Below are 16087 nucleotides of genomic sequence, written 5' to 3' on the forward strand. Positions count from 1 at the left end.
CATAATGCGAGGATGATCTAGATACATCCATGGACCCTACACGTGCAAGATCGTCCGCAGCTGCATCATGTGCTGGACGACTTCTAGGAGCCCGTCGTCTATATGAAATTGGCTCCCCACGGTCTCTATCGACTCGTCCACCATGATCCCTATCCTGTGTGACATGCATAAATTGAGACTCACCGGTGAATCGAATATCACCCTGTGGTTGTGTCTCATAAACGGTGGTTTCCTATCCTCCAGTTCCTCCCTGATCGTCAGATCCATGGCTACTACTACCAATATCATCACCACTCTCCTTGATGTCCGTATCTGAATCAGATAGCTCCTGTACTCTCGAGAGTGGTGCACGTACAACTATGTTTTTCTTCCCCCCTTGTGCCCCTCTGTGACTGAGTTTCCTGTGATTGGGAGGATGGATGCCTTCTTGCTGGCTGTCGGAAAGATCGTCTATACATCTCTCACTCAAATCTCTGGGAAGATATATCGGATAGCGAGTCATGTGATGAATGAGCCCCTTGTGTCCCCTCAGGCTGTGGCTGATCAGCTGGAACCCTATGTAGAATATTTTTTTCTGCCCATTGCCCTGGATCCACCCTGATCTCCCTCGCCATCACACTGGCTGGTGTGGAGAGGACCCTAGCTCATCAAGCTCTGGCTCCTCTGCAAGCCATTCGATGATCGGATTGTCATCCTCGTCGGCATAATCATCTAGCGTCGGATCAGTGTACTTCAACTGAACTTCCTCCTGAATACATTTTAGCCTCAACCTCAGATTGTAGTGAACATATACAAGATCGTCGAGGCATTTTTGTGTCAGACGATTTCTCTGTTTGCTGTGGATAAGGACGAAAGTGGACCAATTACGCTTACAGCCACTAGCAGAGACCGTTTGAGAAAGAATACGGACAGTCATGTCTCAAATTTTCTGCTGACGTTCCAAAATGAATCCACCATTCAGCTACAAAAGCAAAATTACATATCAAATTTGATAATATTATTAAGCAAAATTACATATCAATCTATATTGCTCATTATTGATATGTAATTTACTTGAATTTATCTGTTTTTTATTTACGACAGCTGATGGGACTCCAAAACTGTCTGATTCCTCTCTAAACTGTTTTATCTGAAACAAAATATATTTATTATTTATAAATATATCAGATCGAAGTCAGTTGAATAATTACATCTATTTTAAACTAGCATACCTTTTGCAGACACAACGACGCGATTTCTAGATGGGGCACCATCTTATATATGACATTACGAAGAGCAGCAAGAAGCTCGCTATCCATATCTATCTCCAAAATAGTATACTGAAATCTCGGATTCAAGTAATAAACTGCAGATAAATTTCAGGACTGATTAAGCACACTTTTATTTTCATACTTTGAAAAAATATTTTAAAACATTCTTGAATCCAAACTTACCAGCTAGATGCAAATCTCTGCCCATCTGATAGTCTCAATGGCGCTCAATGATGTTAATGAATTCTAGAGCATGCTTGGGATCATTCTCACTGATGTGTATCTTTGCCCTCTCCATCATATAATATAGGAAGCCCATGTGGGGGTATCTCTCGCTGTCCACGGCATGAAGCACCTCATATAAAGGCTTGATAGCCTTCATTACCTTCTCAGTCCGCTGCTAAAATGACTGACTCGTCATCAAGTTCTCCACATGACTTTTATCAGTGTCGGCCCTCGCATATCTGCTCTCCTGCCACTCGGTACTGACAAACATCTGACGTAGGGCTGCTTTCTTCTGAAGAAGACTATCAAGTGCTATGTAGTTGGTAGCAAACCGTGTAATATCCGGTCGTAAGATCTCGCCCCAGTATACGTCCGCATCAATGAAAGAACTCATGTGTGGTTGTAGATGAATCTAGTAATGGTCTGGGCAATCTTCACTATCTGTTGCACCCTGCGAATCTTTTCGATATCCATTAATATAAGATCAATGCAATGTGCAGCACATGGGGTCCAGTATATCTGCGGTCGTTGCTCCATCAGCAACTCTCCGACAACCTTATATTGTGGTCCGTTATCTGTGATGATCTGTACGACATACTGCTCACCCACTGAATCAATCACCTCATCCATCAGACCAAGGATATATGTGGCATCGTGCATCTTATCTGAAGCATCAATTGATTTGTGAAAAAATATTTTTCCATCACAGTATGTCAAAAAATTAATGATGCTCCGCCTAGTAGGACCGTCCAACCATCACACATCACTGTCAAACCATATGTAGGCCATTTATTTTTATAAGAAGCAATCCATCTCTGCAGATCCTCCTTGTTGCTGTCAAGAAGCTGACCATAGATGTCCTTAAATCCTGGAGGATCTACACCCTGGCCGACAGTCTCTATGGCCGAAATAGCAAATCGGTAGTAAGGATTGGCTGCTGCATTTACTGAAATATGGCTGAAATGAAATCATGATTCAATAACTCGCCACATATCCTTCTTCTTATCTTTTTTCAGCATATTATCAATTCTCTGCTGCTTTGAATCCTTGCCTGGGCAAAGCATGTGGATCCAAATCCTGAATGTTGGCTCCTGCTGGAATATCTCTGGAGGACCTCCTCCTATCGCCAAAAGCTCCCAATAAAGAAGACATACTGCGTCTGCTCCCTCTACCACCAGGCTCTTTGACTGAGGTAGTCCTTAACTCGAATTCTCCCCACCAGTCGCTGATCCAGATCCTGATTCGTAGCATGATGGTCCGAATCGCTCTCTGTACCGGGCCATCTCTTCCTGCCGGTACTGATCTGCCAAGCTTGCCTAAATGGCAGTCTCAATCTATGCCTCATCATCTGGAGCAGAAGCCTCCTCTGACTCTCTAGAGTGATAAGGTGGCTTTGCAGCTCGACGGTCTACTTCGATCTTTTTCTGCTTTGCTCTTTCCTTCGCTGCTTTCGAATCAGCAAAGTGCTTTTTCATCAATTGTTGGATCTCTTGCAGACATTTTCGACACATGGACACATCAGGATAACCACCAGCCAGATGCTGCTTCAATCTAGTCACCCCTCCTCCCTTGAACTCTGTGTTGCATCATTTGCATCTCCAATGATGCCGAGTTGAGAGTATCTCGCCATGATCCCAACCGATGTCACGCTTTGGATCTTTCTTCTTACTCATTTCTGCAGGTATAACAAAATACTAATTATTTTGAATTAACTGTAATATAATACTAATTACATATATTTTTATTTGATAATATTTTTTACTATTTAAATATTTATAATAAAAATTTCAAAAAAATCTCAAGTTAGATTCAAATATTTCAATTGTTTTGAATTATTTTAAGCATTATTCTCAATTTCAAAACTAACTCTAATTTTTTATTTTTTTAATAATTTTTATATAAATAAATATATACTACAAAATAGCTGATTAATTAAAGTAAACGAACGTCATGCTTTAAATTTTTTTCTTATAAATATATGCAAGTATAACAAAACATGATAGTTTAATGATAATTAAAATAATTATATATAATTTTAAAATAATTTTAATAATTATTTTAAAAAATATAAATTCAAAATAAATATGTTATATGCTTTAAATAATATTTTTAAATTAACTAAAATATAACACTATTTTTGTATATTTTTTATTTGATAATTAAATTTTTTAATTTAAATAATTAAAAAAATAATTTTTTAATTTTAAATATTTTAAAAAAATTTTGAAATTAGATTTAAGTAGCTTGAATCATTCTAAACATGATTTCTAAACTCTGATTTTTTTTCTAAAATTTAATTTTTTTATTAATTTTTAAATGAATAAATATATCAAAATATTTAAAAAATATATAATTAACAAAAATTAATAATTTTGGTGTCATCGTGTAGATCTTCTAAAGATCTATCACATATAATTAAATCATACCAAAATCACAAGATTTTGGCATGATTTTCTCTTATTTTCATTCTTTCTCATTCTTATCCTATTTTTAACAAAAAAAATATTTACTAAAAAAATAATATATTATCTTACTTCCGGCTAAAGATCAGCCTCTCCTCGAACCACTCCTGCAATTTGACGGAGTTTTTTTTTTTTCTAATTTTTCGGAGGTCTCAACGGTTTTGTTGAGACCTTCGTATGCTTCGGGAGTTCTCTGAAACTTCTCAGAGAACTCTAACGCCTCTCGGCCATTTAAAAACTCCCCGACCCCACTCCCTCCCCCCACCTCCCCCCTCCCCATTTTTTCCACGTGGGGGATGTCAGCACGGTTCGGTTCACGCCGAACCGGTACCGAACCGACCATACCGCTCGGTTTTGGGCAGTATGGATGCGAACTGGACCGAACCGGACGGTTCGGTGCGGTTCGGAGGGATTTTTCGAAAAAAAGGTCCGAACCGGACCGATAAGGTGCCGGTCCGGCTCGGTACGCCACGTACCGGGCGGTTCGGCCTGGTACGGCGAACTATGTTTCACAAATAGTTAGAAACCTTTCATAATTCTAATTTCTTCCCTCTATCTATTATTTCTTCAGTACTAAAGTTGCCTTAGGCCCTTAGTGGTAACTTAGTGTCTTCTTTTTGATGGAATCCAGGTTAATCCTCCAGTTTTAAGATATTAGGAATATATATATGGTGTGAAGAATACAAGTTGCTCAAGACTCTTGCATTAATTTCAAAGAGGCCATAGGTTATCATACATATATAACATATTGTTTATGCTTGCTACTGCATTAATCTCTATTCATAAGCTTTTCACAAGTAGCTAGAAACCTTCCATAGATTCTAATTTTGTTCCCTCTGTCTATCATTTCTTTAGTCCTAAAGCTGCCTAAGGCCTTAGCGGTAGCTTAGTGTACTCTTTTCTATAGAACCGAGGTTAATCCTTTAGTTTTAAGATATTAGTAATATACATATGGTGTGAGGAATACAAGTTGATCAAGACTTTTGCATTAATTTCAGGAAGACGATAGGTTATCATGCATATATAACTTGTTATTCTTGCTATTGTTGTCTCTATACATCTTAGCTTTGTTCAAAGAATACATGAATTGGACCTATATACAGAATACATCGCTTGCCCACTGCACAGAACTTATTTTCTAGTTTTGTTGAATTGTGATTAAGTGGAAAATTCAGATAGCATTTACTTAGATTACTTTCCAATAGAAGCCTGCTTGCTATGTGGATATCTTTTATTTAATAATGTGAAAACTTTTGAGTTCTGACAAATAAGTGGCTTATAAGATCTTGTGGATGTTTCAAACTTTTTAAATTTCGCACTGTTCCTCTAATAGCAGCTTGAGCAAGAAATTCTGAACTTTGCTGAGGGTTTAAGGGTTCTTGGAGTAATCCCGGATGAGAAGCTGGCACTTTTTGCTGACAATTCATGTAGGTGGCTGATTGCAGATCAAGGTACAATGCATGCTCATTCTTTTACAACTTTGCTTCAAGAGCTGTGGTTCTGATAGTTGAGAACTTGAGATTATATATGTTGATCTTTTCATGGATTTTATATCTGTTCCTTGGCAAGCGGTGATTAAGCTATATTGCACAAGGAGATTGCTTAAAACAATTATTTCTTTTTTAACTACGTGAAATAACACTTTCTTTATTAGTACACATTAAAAATGAGTTCAAACTTAAAGGAATAAAGTTTGGTACTCTTTGGTTGGTTTAGTTTAAGCAAACACCTAACTCATCTTCTAATTTCATGCTAAATGCAAGTTTTGCCGAGTCCACCATCACGATCATAAAAAAGGTAAGTTGCGTATTTGGTAATCCACTTTCTTGATACTTCTAATTTAAAGCTGAAAAAATTACCTGCTCTATGATTTTTCTTATACATTCCCACCACAGTTCACAAAAATGAATATAAAAAGTCTAACATTCTGTACACAAATAGTAAATTTAAGCCAATGAAATTAAGAAAGAGGGTAAAGGATCATGCTTTTCATGTCTCATTGAAAACGTTGACAATCCATAGCTCAAGCTCTTGCAGGAAACTTAGTGCTAAATTAAGTTGCATATTGAAGAGCATGCATCATAAACTCCGCTAGGAGCATTCTATTGATATTAAACTGAAGTATAAACCTAAAGCAGGCAGCTATATGCTCTCAGTTTTGTCACGATAGCAGCCCTGGATCAGATTTCATTCTTGTAGCCTGCGGCTCATAGTACTCCATGGGATTCCATGAGGAGCACCTAAGGTATCATTTTCTGGTTTTAGTTCAGGAATACAATGTTCACCAGAGAAATAAATCTTGGCAGTGTCGAAAGAAAATGCATCTTAGTGTTTGGAAAGATGATGCCTGCAGAAACTTAGACCTTAAAGATAATCCTAAAGCTGTTATGTAGGAAGCAAAATTTGGGCACAGAAAAGCCACCTTTTGCTTTCTTTTATTCCTTTGATTTTTTTTTTTTCATGAAGTCCTGTTAAAAATGCCCACCTTCATCCTGAAAGATCAAGTCCAAGATTTTGATGAGATTCAAGGTTTTCTGGTTACTTGAGCCTAAAGAGTACTCAAAAAAAATCTGTTAAGAAAAGACAAATGTAAGTTAAATGTTAGAAGGATGACCAAGATGGTTTCTAGGATGGAATCTGGAAGGAGCTTCAAATTTATGGCTCGGAGGACCCTGCTTTTTGGAGAACAGCCAATGGAATATCTCATGGATGCAACAAGATGTATGATGTACATGCAGAGACAAGCTTTTTATACTCCATAGTTCAAACCATGCGATGAGCCTGTACGTACATATTAATTCTCTGGAGGAGTCGCAAGCATATATTCTTTGCACCAAACAAAATAATGGAGTACATTATCTTAATTGTGAGTTGAGTGAAATATGTGAGGCATGTGCTCCAACACATACTTGTTTGGCTTGAAGTTAAACTGATGTAGTGATGACTGATGAGTGATTAATCTTGACAGCGAACATTTATTTTCACATATCCATTGTTATGAAGTTTTTTGTGCTATCTTGATCGGTAAAAAGATTACACTAATCTCATTCTATTTTAGGATATATTGTTGAACATTGAAATGATTTGGAAAAGAAAAAAACTTGTGACTACCAAATACATATGTTAAAATACTTGCTCATATATCATAAAACTCTTATCGATGCAAAGGGTTCTGTTTATAGAAATATTTGTTATTCTCAGTGATACAAATATTTAGAAAGATTCAGGGCTTATGTTAGTGCACTACAACATATTTTGCAACTATGTGGTTCAATAAGTTATGGATCGTTCCATTTCCCCCAGATCTTCCTTAAATGTACTATTAGTTCAGTTAATGATAAAAAATGCTACAGTTGTTTTAAAGTCCAGTCTACATTTCAAGCTGTTCCACTTGGGTAGTTTATAATATACTAGTCTTTGTTTGCTATTTATGCAATCAATTTGTGATATGTTGATATCTCTCAATTCAGGTGATCTTCATTTTTCTTGGAAGTGTATCACTAGAGGTGAATTACTCATTGTGTGGTCTTGTTTAAAACTCACATTTTTTGTGATAACAATTCGGCTACGATAGGAAATCAGCACTCTTGGCATGTTAGAAAAATATAGTTAAGGATATTTTGGTTATAGTTGGTGTTTTTATAATAGAGTTGCTGGTAGATATGCAGATCTGAAGTGAGCTTTACCTAATATGATCTTGTCAAAACTCATAAGTGCAGTATCAGATTTGGATTCCAATTCAGACCTGAACTTCAATTTTGTCAGGTGTGGATCTCAATGCTTGGATCCAAATATTGTCCTTGACCTGGATGCAATCCGCCTTGTTGTCGGGTTGAATCGGGATCTAAAACTTAGAGCTGAAGGCAGTTTTGGGTCAGATCTGGGTCAAGCTAGACCTGGAGTCAACCTTATCCAACTCACCTGCAATCGTCGTAAATTATGATAAGCTGACTGATTTAAATTGTGTATGGAACATGTGTATGTGAATGGGCTGGCTTTGATTTAGATTATCAAGTGGGAGGTGTGTTTTGATGGCCAAAAAATTTGGTCTACTTTTGTTGTACTATATTTTTTATTTTTTTAATTAGATAATTTTTAGTGTGAGGTCTAGAGTCCTATTTCAAGTAGGACTGGTGTGCGAACGTCCTATCATAGGTATATATTGGTCATGAAATTCCTTCATTCACTGGGGTTTTTCATCTTGTGCAGTTTTCAGTGTCCTTCCATAGAGTTCTATGGGAATCCTATTTTTCCATTTCAGGCAAGGTTTTGGCCATCCATATGGAGATTGATTACTTGGCTATTTAAAGCAGCCTAAATTACTTGTAAAACAATTCATTAAAAGGCTACGAACAGACTCCTTTGCTGGCCACTAAATGTGATTGTTTTTAATAAATGAAAAGTTCTATTGGGCCAAGTTTGGCTACCTCTTGTCTCCTTTCTGTTTTTTGTTTCCTTTTTCTTTCTAATCTCTTCCTTGTTTCTCCCTGATCTCTGTTATATCTCCTGGCTTCTTTTCTCCTTTCTCCATTAAATTGCAGTTGACCTCTTGTGCTTCTTTTCCTTAAATTCTAAAATATACTTTGAAGTCTAAATTTTTGTTTCAAGTTTTCTAAGAGCAATCTTTGGTTGCCTTGGAAGTTAGAACTCTAAGGCTTTTCTGTTAGTAGCATTACTTTTTTTATAAATTTTGAAACATATTCTTGCCTTTGTAATTTAATTAATTGGTGAGTTTATCTCTGTCTTGTTTCCTATAATAAGCAAGGCAATATTTTCATCAATACCTTAACTTTTCTTGATCCTAAGATCAATCTAAAACTTTACAAGCCAACCCTAGGTTGCTTTCTTGCTTCTTCTTCGTGATATTTGGATAGGACATAATTGGGAAATTTTGCTATCCCCCTTGCAATTACATGACATGATAAATGTGTTTCATGCATCGTTCTCCATGGAGATGTGCGCTTTTCCGCCGCTCTACTTTACATAGACCATAGAGTCATAGACCCCTTGGTCATATGATCGGATGGTTAGCTTTGAAGCCCGTATCACCCTCTATTTCATCTTGCTCCTTTCTTTTGTTTGAAGGAAGCCCCCATCTTGGGAGAATTAGACATGGGCAATGAGTCGGGCCGCCCATTACATGGCCTGGCCCGGCACGAAATGGGCCGTGCCAGGCATGGCCCATTACAAGGTGTCGGGCTAGGTTGAGGGTTTGCAGTCTGCGGCCCAAGCCCGGCATGGCCCATAAGGGCTTGGATTGGCACGGCCCGCGGGCCTGGCCAGGCACGGCACGACGCTGGCCAGGCACGGCCTGCGTGCTGGTCCGGCTCTTTTTTTTGAATTTAAAAAATATAATTTTTTTAATAAATTATAAAAGAGTTGAGTAAAATTAAAAATAGATGTGGATTTTTTTTGTAAAAACAAGAAATCTTGTAATGGTGGGGGGTTTGGTGTGGATTCCTATCGGTTTATTAATAACAATCAAAATGGTACAAAGGAGGGAGGGGGGCTAGGCCTGACCTCCGAATACAATGAGGAAGAGAGAAGAAATTGAGGTGACTCACCTCAATAATTAAAAAGTAAATCTAAAAAGTTATAAAGGTATATCTAATTATGAGGATGCCCCTATGATTTCTTGCCAGCCCATAAACCTTTTAAATTGATCTGTTTGGTTATAAAAAATTTTGATGGTCTCGAGAGAATTAGCCACGACAAGTTAATTACACATTGAACTCAACTCAATTCATCTGTAACTATACTCGACCTCTTTCAAAATGTTAGGCAGATCTAATAACATATAATTTTCTTTCCTTAACATACAACTTAAGCAATGAAAGAATTCATCAAACTCATAGGAAGGTTTATAAATGACATGTGGGCAGATCTGCTTGTTATTAGCCATTGGAGCCGTCATCGAACATTTTAAGAACGCCTAACGGCTAGTTAGGGCATAACAGCTGGTACGGAGTCCGCACAACGATTTATATACGCGCGCTGGCGCGCCAAAAAGTAGAGGCCGACACCAATTTGGAGAGATTTTTTTTTTCTTTTAATATAAAAGGAATGCTTGCTCTAAATTCATACTGCTCATTTACCAATCATACCTTACTGTATATATATATATAAAGAGAGAGAGAGAAAAAGAAGAAATTAAGGACTCCTGGATCAAAGAAAACGAATAATGTAGAACTATGGAATCCTAACATTTTTATTTTCCCAAAGCATCCCTAAAACTACCCATTTTATGGCTGTTAGGTGGGTTAAAATGGTAAACAACCAAAAACTAGCCGTTATCCAACCCAAAAAATAAAAAATTTGAATTAGTCATTACGGGCTGGGCATATGGGTCGTGCTTGGCCCGTAACGGGCTGTGCCTAGCATGGCCTGTTTTGGCTGTTTTTTTTTTTGAAAAAAAAGAAAAGAAAAAAAAGTGCCGCCCATCAGGTCTGCAGGCCTGACGAGCCATGGGCTGTGCCTGGCATGGCCCGCCAGATCTCGGGCCTAGGGCTGTGCCAGGCCTAGGGCGTAGCACGACCGTTTACTAGACGGGCCGTGCCTGGCACGGCTCGTCTGGACCCTGGCCCGATGGGCTTGGGCCGGGCCGGGCCGGGCCAGACATGGCCTAGTGCTCATGTATAGGGAGAATGAAGTGACATAAGAGGGGAGAAAAAAGAAAGGCTGACACAATCTAGTGATTGGATGGAGCCAACTATTCTCAAGATTGCATCTGATTTGCTTTTGAATCTAACTAGGCTATAACATAGAGGAAAAAAGTAAAGAAAGAAAGGCAAAGAAAGAAATGTTAGAAGAGGAAGGAATAGGACTGGAAGCTCACCTTCTTTGCTTCCGCACCTTCAACTGTCCCTTCCCAGCATCTTTCCTTAAGGTATGTCACCCTCATTCTCCTCTCTTTCCCCTTTCTCTATTTTCTTTTCTTCTTCTTTCTCTCTTCTACTTGAGCTTGGTTTTGTTCCTTTTTTTCCACTTCTCTACCGGGCAAAAGAAAAACAGCATCAAAATTGCTATGTTATCCCCACCTTTAGAAAATGCCTTGGATGTTTACTCTCCTTGTTTAGAATTGACAATCCACTCTCTTCCCACTTCCACTCTTTCTTTAATGCCATTTTTCCTTTCAACAACAGATCTTTCTAATGATTTTACCATGTGGTCATGTTGTTTCCTTCTAACTAATATTTGGTATGTTTTCTGTAACCTTTGTCTAGAATAATGAAATAATTTCTACATTTTGTTTTCTAGTATTTTTTTCGTGCACATTCATTGAAAACTTTTTTTAACATTTTCTTTTTTAGCAACAAAATGGCTAATGATGGAGCTGGCAAAGGAAAAGAAAAATATGATGATTCAGATAGACCTTTTAAAGCAATTTATTGAGAATATGTGAAATCTATAATCAGGTGGTGGAAATTGCACATTTTTGTGTAATTTTGGTAAAGGAAAAGTTTTTTGAAGGAACATATCAAGTTAGAGGTCGTCATTTAGACCTTCCAAATTATGACGATGAGAAAGGATTCAGATCCTAGTGGGACGTCCCGTGGGATATCAGGACAAGATACCATCCTAGTGTCGAGATAGGGCCATCCTTTCGCATCCCAGTGTTCCAATCGGGACGTCATGGGACATCCTCTGTCCCAAATATCGGGACAGGGCGGGACAACGGCACGTATGATAGGGCTTTGGACCACAATTCTACAAGCTGAAAAGGCTAAAATAGAGTTGCTCCTTCGAGCAATCTAACAACCATGGATTTACAAGGGAGTGCCAATGGTTAGTGATGGATGGATTGATTCCAATAGAAATTGGAGCTTGATTAACTTCATGGGAGCAATTAAAAGTGTGTCGGCATTTTTGAAAGCAATAGATGCAACTAAGGTTCGCTGAACTAGTACCGAAGGTTGTACTGGCTGGTGACCAGTGCGGTATGGTATAAGGAGGGAGTGGGGGGAGAGGAGGAAAGCTAAACCCTAACCCTAACCACTGTAGAGCACAAGAGATAGAGAGGGGGAGGGCCAAGTGCTAAACCCTAACCCACTAATAGTGAGAGAGAGAGGAGGAGGCTTTTGATGATGGTCAAGGGGGGAGTGAGCAGCATATGCCAGTGAAGGTCTCAAGCCTTCGAAAGTCAAAACCCTTGAAATAGGGGGGTTACTCTCAAACCATCATGAGTGGGAGGGGTGAGAGGGTTAATAATCGAATTGGGTTTGGGGGAGGTGGTTTTGTAATCGAATTGGGTGTCAGGGGAGGGGTGTTGGAATCAAGTTGAGGGTGGGGGAGGGGTTTTATAACCAAACTAACTCAACTTGTTGATTTGTCCGGACTTGGCATCAGTTTGGTTCAGTACGGGCCAAACCGCCCGATTCAGGTTGGTTCCACAATCATTGGATGCAACCAATAAAATAAAGGGTGTGCTAGTGCATGAGGCTTCTACCATTATAGGGTTTGGGGAGGGTCAGATACTCAGATGTACACAGCCTTACCTATTTTAATGTTTCAAACATAGGTTATAATGGAGCAACCTTATCATTGTGCAGCCCACCTTCTTGCAACCAATCACATAAAGAACATGGGATATACAATAGGGTTGTTCATTGAAGCCATCACTGAAGTTGACAATTCAGATATGGTAAAATTGATTACGCATAATGTGGTGGTGTGTTAGATGGGCAGTGTGAGAGTTGAAGCAAGTTATCCTATTGTCTTTTGGATGCTTGTGTTGTGGATTCTCTTAATTTGGCATTCAAAACTATTTGTGCATGGGGCCAAGGCTTAAGTGAAAGGTTTGGACAATTTGAATGGGTTGCTCAAGTTGCTGAGTATGTGAAAATGATGAGAAATTTGTTGGTCAATCATGGTTTGGTAATGACTTATATAAAAAGCATTCAAAATTGAAGCTTCATTGAGTTGCCGAAACTAGATTTGCTTCTATACTTATTCTCGTGAAGCGAATTTATCATGTAAAATTGACCTTTGCAAGTTGCAGTGAATGGTAGTCAATGAGAATGGGGGGTTCTACAAAGATAATGGCACCCGAAACACCCAAAAGATTAAAGGAATCTTGGCCAGTACATGTGGGATAAAACTGAAGATGAATTGGATTTCACTAGATAAATTGTTTCTGTGTTTGGGGATTGTGACACTGACAAACCCATGCTCCATAAAGTCTATGAAAAATGGGACTCCATGATTGAAGAAGTGCAAAAAAGAGGATGTTTAAGCATGAGAAGAAAAATTTGAATGAAGAAAGCAAGTTTATATAAGGAAGTATATGAAGTTTTGATCCAAGGTGGACCAAGAAAAGCATACCACTTTATCATTGCTCATTGTTCAATGCCAAATGTTACAGCGAAGAGTGGCTAAATGGAGTTGGTCATGTTTTTTCTCATCTTAATGAAGAGATCATATGGTGGAGAAATGCATGCTTTGATAAGTTGTTTTCAAACCCTCCACTTCATAGTAAAGTTAATGAAGAGTTTGGAAAATTTTGTACGTCAATAGGGAACGTTGGTAATTGGCAAGCTGTTCGTGCTAGATGTTCTTTGTGGTTTGGATCCTATTTCATGGTGGGGCAGCTGAGCATCTAATGCACCAACGCTTGCAAGCCTTGCATTTAGGTAATATTTTTATGATTAGTGTGTATCATTTCATAATATATTTGTTTATACATTTTCCAGTTGATTATTCTACAATTATAAACTATTAATTATAAAAGATCGATTCAATTAATGTGATAACTTGTAGGTTATTAGGACAACTGGGCTCTTCATTATGTCATGAAAAAATTGAAGTACTTCTGAAATGATATCAATTATCAAGTATCAAAATGAATAGATTGACATCAAAACATGCAAAGGATTGTGTTTATAATATATGTACACACACACACACATATTCAACTTAGTTTATCCTATCAACAAAAGAAGATACATATCACAAGGATGCCACTACCAAGTATTAGGATGTTGGTGGAGATGATTTCGGTTTAGATGGGTCAAGTAAACTTGAGCTAGCAAATTTGTCTCTTGATGACCCAATTTCGGGGATGGTCAATATTGATGTAAGGGATCGAAGACAAATGATGATATTAAATGGAGATGGAGACCCCCTCAATTGATTTAGATTGCAAAATGTCATGTTACGGTCATGTTTTAAGGATGTCTTTTGTGCATGTTGTTATGTAAAACTTCTGCTGGAATTGGAAAGCTTCTCCCTAGATTTTAAATCCTGTGGGATGGAGGTGTCCCAATTTTCTTGTGGAACAGGATGCTTCACGTTCCATCTCGTGACCTTGTCCTAGAGACAGTCCTAGTCAAGTGTCCCAATACTTGATTAGGACTCCTTTTTTATATTTTTTTATTTCTTTCTTAATTTATTTGTGAAGTTTTGTTATTTTCTTTATTTTTTAAACATATTTGAATTCTAAAAGTAATGTAAATGAGATAAAATGGACCCTACTTAGTGTACTTGTAGCCTAAGGTGAGAAGCTATACAAATGGAAATCTAATTATCTGAATAATGTCATTAGTGTTCCTTTGTTGATCAAATAATACCAGCTAATATTATTGTGCTACATTAGATCAATGCTGACTATGTTGTATTAAGACTTGCTGCTGTTAGATTTCATGAGAGCAAACATTTTTAGGCTAAGGGGATCTGGTTATATCGGTCCATCATGTGCCGAAACTTTTTAAATGTTTTGACACTTTCTGATCATACTGTCCTGTTTATATATGAGTATAATTTCTTGTGGCTTTCTAGGTTATTGAAGATCCTTCCTTGATTACCTAGGAACGATACTGCATGAGCCCTTGCTCCAAAATGATAGATTTGATGAAAAATGTGGCAAGTTTTATTGAACAATGCTCAATCACATAGCCAATCACATTTACCTTTAGTACTCTCATGTGGAATTTTACGAATTGATGCTTAGCTGCCACATGAGTAGCAATGAAGTAAACAAGACTGTCATATTATATGACAAAATAAGCTCAAGTGTATGTACATAATTATTTTATTATTGCTTAATTTTCTTAAATTGCTGATCTAGGTAATTAACATGGTATCCATTCTTTTGAGTTTGAAAATATTGTTGTTAAAGAGAAGCAGGATGAGCTCCTACAGCAGAGGTCATAGGATGATTGGGATTTTTGAAGAAAAACAGCATGAATGTATGATTATTTGTTAGAGGAAGTTTTATTTTATTTGTCTCCGCTGTAATAGAGGGGCGAATCACTCATTTTGGTACATGACCCAGCTGGATGAAAGTGGGATGAATAGGATGGCCTGCAGAAGTGGGTTTTGGGGTCCCACACCCATCCCAAGTTCCGTTATCTTATGGGAACGGGATGGGATGGTCGGGATGCTCCCCATTCCACCGGGACTTCAAACCTTGGTTTCTCTGTTTTGCAAAAGGACTAAAGAATGATCAAGGAAAAGGATTAAGTTCAATGTCCATTTTAGGCACGTGGGTAGCTTATTAAGATTTAAGGCATCTTATGGGCACGTAGAGATTAGGTTCACTCCAAAGTTTATAGGGTCAAAAGGACTCTTTTGGGCTTTTTGGCTAAGTTTGTTTTGCCATTTTCCACTGCTTTGTGCTTGGCTAGTTCAAGTATGATTTTCAGCCTTCTTTGTTAGAATGCATGTCAAGGAGGCTATGGATGTTTTGTTGTATCTAGCGAATAGATCGTCACCAACTGTTTGCACTAGAGTAGGGAGGATGCCACTCTAAAGAGAGTACCGTCATTAGTGTTGCTTGAGCTGAGTGACATTTTCTAATGTTAGTTATGTTGTTTTATTTATTGCTTGTGTGTGAAAATTCTTATCACACTGGAATTGTGAATCTTCTTCTCCTCAGTACCTTTTTTCCTATTTTTCATGTATTCTTTCAATTATCATGATTTAAAAAAAAAAAAAACTGGCAGTCCTTCGATGACAAACCTTGTCATTTAAATCATAGTTGACCCTTAATTTTGATCAATCTGTTATCTAAAATTACCTTAATGATTAATTGGTGCCAATTTCTGAAGTATTCTTGTTACATTACTTCTTCACCTAAGCATTCTTTTCTAGAGCCTTCTCTAAGAGTTGCCTTCCATAACTGACTTCATTATGTGGAAGAAGGATTGAATGATG

At 37.8% G+C, this 16087-nt stretch overlaps 1 protein-coding gene across 2 annotated transcripts in view; it reads left to right on the forward strand.

Annotated features, from left to right (window-relative positions):
• The window catches only part of LOC105032403 (probable acyl-activating enzyme 16, chloroplastic), a 123042-nt gene that overhangs the window by 34968 nt on the left and 71987 nt on the right, over positions 1-16087 (forward strand). Inside the window, exon 1 of one of the 2 annotated variants that reach the window (XM_073261834.1) lies at positions 5271-5388. The exons of the other annotated variant lie outside the window; for it this stretch is intronic. The gene's annotated coding sequence lies outside the window, so the exon portion shown is untranslated. Of the gene's footprint in view, positions 1-5270; positions 5389-16087 lie in introns of those variants that run through there. 2 annotated transcript variants of the gene reach the window in all.

This window comes from Elaeis guineensis, chromosome 8 (genome assembly GCF_000442705.2).
Source record: "Elaeis guineensis isolate ETL-2024a chromosome 8, EG11, whole genome shotgun sequence".
In the NCBI taxonomy this organism is placed as follows: domain Eukaryota; kingdom Viridiplantae; phylum Streptophyta; class Magnoliopsida; order Arecales; family Arecaceae; genus Elaeis; species Elaeis guineensis.